Consider the following 5,319-nt stretch of genomic DNA (forward strand, 5'->3'; position numbering starts at 1 on the left):
TTGGATTGGTTTGTCCGAATTCTTTCAACCGAGAAATGATTCCTTCTAATTCAGTTTTGCCTCTCTCTATTTCATTTCTTAGATTTTCTTGTGTGCCTAGTGGAGGTCTTGCAATTGGTTTGGGTTGTGGAATTTGTTCTTCTTGAGGAGGGTTTTGGTTTTGGGGTTCTTGAGGGTTTTGATGTTCTTGTGGATTTTCTGGTTGATTATGAACATTTCCTGATAAAAAATCAATTGAAATTCAAATAAATAAACAAATCTAAATGAAATTTGTAAAAACCCCACAAAAGAATATAAAAAACTTACAAAACAATATGAAAAAATATCAAACAATGCAAAGTTAGGTTTATATCACTTACGGCATCATCGTGGGTGCGCTTGTGGTCTTGGATTTCGTCGACGAGGAGGCATTTTGGAAAATGGTGGTGCACATGTTGAGTCTTCAACTCGCATATGAATTGCTCGCTGTAGGAGTAAAAGAAAATGGTAATGAAAATGATGGGCTGCGGGTTTGCAGCCCATCATACATACTTTTTATTTTTTTTAAAGCGCGTACGCGCTATTTAAAATAGAAAAAAAAAAATTTGTTGTCACCTTTTTGGCACCACAACTCGGTGCATATGCCCGATGGTCAACACATACTATGTTACTCAGCACCAACTATGTTTTACTAATGCTCAACACCTATTGTGGATTCACTCAGCATCAACTAAGTTTTACTAATACACGAAACCTATTACATTCTATCTAGCTTGGCACCTAAACTTGCTTAGCACCTTTGGTTTCACTCGACACACACCAGATTTTGCATTTTCTTAGCACTAACTGATAACCTGCTTAGCATGAACTAGGTTGCTCGACACCTACTAATGAATTTAGTCAAGCTTTGTAGACAGCTTTGTTACAACTTTTTCTTTTGGAGTTTCTAAGTGTAGCCAGCCTTTGTATCTTCAAGTGTGTTACCAATACATCACTTTACCATTGTCTTAACTAATCCTATTACTTCATTAAAATATGATAACTCAACCTTTCCCTTAGGTGCTTTTGTTACATCTTGTTGATTAAATATTCTTCATTAATCAACTAAGTGATAGTACTTGGATCTTATAATCAATTATCATTCCAACAAATAGCAAGTTTGACATCAGTGACAGAACAATGATTGAAAATATTCTTTATCAGTAATCTCCCTCTTTGCAATAATCTCCCTTCTTCAATAATGGTCTTTTCAATCAGATCTTCAACAATCTTCCTCTTTGGCATTGATGGCAAACTAAACTAGTCAACCAAGTTATCAAAATGCTAACTAGGTTAAAACAGTAAGTCAAATGCCAAAAAGAAACTTTGTATCCAAAACTATTAATTCTATCATAAACTTAGAATTTCTTATGACTCCCTCTGAATTCTATAAGTAACTCCCTCTCTCAATGTATTAGGGATATCTCTTTTAATTATACACTATCTTCTCCTTCTTCTTTTGTTCCACTCCCTCTCTAATTTGTTATCCTGACTAATTCCTTTTCTTCTGCTTCCTCTCTCTTAACTATTTTTTCCTTTCTAAACATTTGATCCTATAGTCTCTCTACATGTCTGATCAGTTTCTGCTATTTCTCCCTCTTTGACAACAATGCCACAGACATACTATGTTAGCATCTGATCATGCAAGTGTAGCATTTTTAGGAATTCCAATTTCTCCCTCTATCACCTTACTTGTGACTTCTTTGGAAGTTCATTACTTTAATTACTTTAGGTAAAACTTAAAATAAGTATCCTCTACATCAATTTATATCATTTCAACAATCAACTCATTTCATGTAGGGAAATTTTTTTGTTACTTAAGCAACCTCGGATAGGGGTGTCACCCCTAACTTACCTCTAAGATATTCAAATGCATCTTTAGGTAATGGTTTTGTGAAGATGTCAGCAATTTGTTCCTTTGAGTTGACATATTCCATCTTTACTTATTTTTCTTCCACCAGTTCTCTTACATATTGATACTTAATTGCAATGTACTTTGTTTTAGCATACTGTTGGCGCTCAAAATTGTAGCCCACATTTTGAGCACCATTGAGAAATTAAGCCCTATGAAAGCTTTTTGATGCCTATGTACCCTGTTGTTGAGTTAATGCATAAATGGTGTTTAATGTTTCTAACACCCTACTTTTAGTGTGTCTAATTGTTCCATGAAGTTAAAGCGTTATTATGAACCATTTTGCGAAGTCTTGTTTTGAGTGCATTTCAAATCTGCATTCTACCCTAGTATCAAACAGCGACAAGAGGCCATGTTGGCATTTGAATATCTCACACCCAAAAAGGTTTTGTGACTTTTTTCTTTGAGAGTGTCTAGTTTCCATACTTGAGAACTTATGTTTCAGATTTCAAGTCATTTCGAGTCCATTTGTCTAGGTTTTGAATCCCTCGAATTTGGTCAGTTACTGTTTTCATGTTTTTGCAAAATATTCAAAATCTGGGAAGCCCTATTTGACGTACTATAAATTTTGACTAGTTAATCTGAATGTTTAAATTCCTTTTGCGTTGCATTTTAGATGTCAGAGACTTATTATGTTTCAAGTTTCAACGTATGACCAATCTGTTTGATCAGTTTTCAAACGCGATTTCAAATGGAATTTCTATATTTTTCCTGGTGTCAGCATTTGCAGATTTATCAAGACCTCTGTTCGAGACATTATAACTTGAGATCTGTGACTGATAAGATTGAATGGATTGTACCACTGTGATGTACTCTGAAAATACCCCAAGTGTGCCAATTTTTAGAACTTGACGAATCCGTATGCACACTTTTCAAGGTTAATTCCATTTGCAAAAATCATTATCTTGTCAATGTTTCCAGTCAACAATTCCAAGTAGCCTACTTTGAACGTCTGCCAAATTTGACCTATTATTCGTCATGAGCCAAAATTGTAGAATCATACTGTCCTCATGGCAAAGTACCAGTGTCCCAGTTTTTAGAACCTCAAGTGTCTGTTTGCCTAGTTTTCCAAGCCAAATCCAACCCAGTTTTTTTTTTCTAATGTGTTTACTTGTAGATAATTCTGAGATGGCAACTTCGATGGTCAATATCTTTTGACTAGGAACTCGTCATGAGATGAGACTTGACAATGTGCAAGAATGTGCTACAGAGAGTTAGTGGGCCAATTTTCAGAGCCTGGTCAGTTGTCTGGGTCAGCTTTTAAAGGTAGTCAAGGTACCTCTTGGCGTAAAAGTGACAATTTGCAAATAAGTGAAAGTGAGTTTTAATTGATGGTTCAGTGGTTGAATTAGATTCTAGTTAGTCCAAGAAGGTCAGTTGATCAACTTTGCAATTCAGTCATTTGAAAATGAAATTTTTTTTAGTCGAACCCATTTTGGGGGTTTGACTAATCTGCAACAGATTGGTAAAGAAGGTTGCAGAGAGAAAAATGAACATAATGTGACTTCTTTTCCAAGAGGTATTGAGGTTTTTGATACTTTATGGGGGTGACCTGCAAGACTTATCAGACACAATGACTTTCTTGAAAAGTTTGGCAAGTTTGGACTTCCATTTTTAACTCAAGTGAGATAAAAAAAAATGTGTCAAGTACATGAGCGGTTGGCTACAACTAGATTATAGATTGCAAAGGACTGTTCATATCACCTCTCCTTTCTTAGACTACCAGGCTATTAAAAGATAGTTTGCACTGAAGTTAAGATAGAAAAACTCATTTGCAAATATTAAAAAATAGGGTACATTGATAAAAAAAAATATCATACATAAGAAATAGTCAATGGCAAGGAATAGCCACTAGCAAATTGAAGCACCCCACATCAGAGGTGTTATGTTGAGAAAAGGGGTGGTTCATTCAAGACAACCCATGTAGCAGTTGAACGCTGTGTTAATCTTAAGAAGTCACCGTGTAAAGAAAGGACAGGGGCAACCCAAACAGACCATGTGGTTCCAAGTCCATTCACCATTATGGCTAGGTAGATCTTCGCATGTAGGAGGGAAAATGTTAATGTTTAAGTCGTTGGTCAAATCAAATAGGACCCAAGCCTATGTGTTTAAACATTTGCTATTGTTTTTAAAACTTTTCTTTCCAGCTCCCAATTGCCCACATGAAGCTAGGTGTCTAAAAAAATGATGAAGCCCACGCCTTTAAAGGCTGAGACAAAGCCTATGCAAAACAATAAATGCAATGGAAGAGCTTGAAATGCTTAAAAAGGAACTTGCTTTAGCTCAAGATTTGAACTCTAAGCTTGAAGCTGCGTCATCGTTGCTTTAGAATTCAACAGCAAAACTTGAATCCTGTAAGGAAGCCGATTCAAGCTTAGCAACAGAATCAGCAGAAGCTGAAGTCCATCTGGAAAAAGCAAAGGACATATCTGTGTGTGTAGGGGAGTCATTTTTGGAAAAGAAAGAAAGCCCATGTTTTGGAAAAATGCAATCAGCGCTATCAAAGAAAGAATATATTCTGAGAAGCCGCAATCAAACTTCAAAGGAAAGTCGCAAGGGAGTTTGAAATAGATTTGAGGTAGGACGCCATGAGAGGACTGCAGCTGAGCATGTTTAGAAGCCGTTTCAAATGCAGCGGCAAGCATTAACGCATGAGAAGGAGGAAACATTTTATGAAATCACATTCAAAAGAGCCCACGCACGAGGAACATGCCAGTGTTAACAAAGAAGTCTACAGCCAAAGACTAGAGAACTCTCCACGTGTTTAAAGGCAGAAGAAGCACCCAGTAACATTAATGGAAATCATGCTCTTGAGAAGAAAAGGAGGTTCACGGTAGTTTGAACCTGTTTCTATCCAAAGCGAAGGCGCCATTAAGTCTGCAAACAGGGAGCTCATGCAAAGGAAGACCACATGCCTGAAGCAAGCTTCCAGCAAGCAAAAGAGAGCAACCATTGATATAGTCAACCTGCAGTTTAAAACGAGAAGCCACATGCATAAAAGAACACCTAATGCAAAGAAGTGGTAGGCATAAAAGCTGCTCATGTGAGGAGGGTGTGTTTTGAAGCCGCTAAAGGCAGCAGGGGAAGCCGTGAACATGTTTTGTTTATTCCACATTGCTTCCATGGTGAAGTTTTTATTCCTTAAATGCTTGTGCACATCGAAAGTTTGTTGTTGTAAGAAAGAAGCCTTTTGAAAGGCATACACCGCAGGCTTGGGGGTCCCACAATGATGTCAGCGGAAGGTGACATTAAATAAATTTTAATCAAAGTTGCATACGAGCTGACATGGCACCAAAATCGGGGATGCATCCGGATGTCGCCACGTGGCCGCATTCGACGGCGTGCACATCCCCGCAAAAAGAGTTGTGTGAAAGATAAGTAATGCGAGA

This window comes from Cupressus sempervirens, chromosome 7 (assembly GCF_028749045.1).
Source record: "Cupressus sempervirens isolate cs-2001-9-10 chromosome 7, ASM2874904v1, whole genome shotgun sequence".
Lineage (NCBI taxonomy): Eukaryota > Viridiplantae > Streptophyta > Pinopsida > Cupressales > Cupressaceae > Cupressus > Cupressus sempervirens.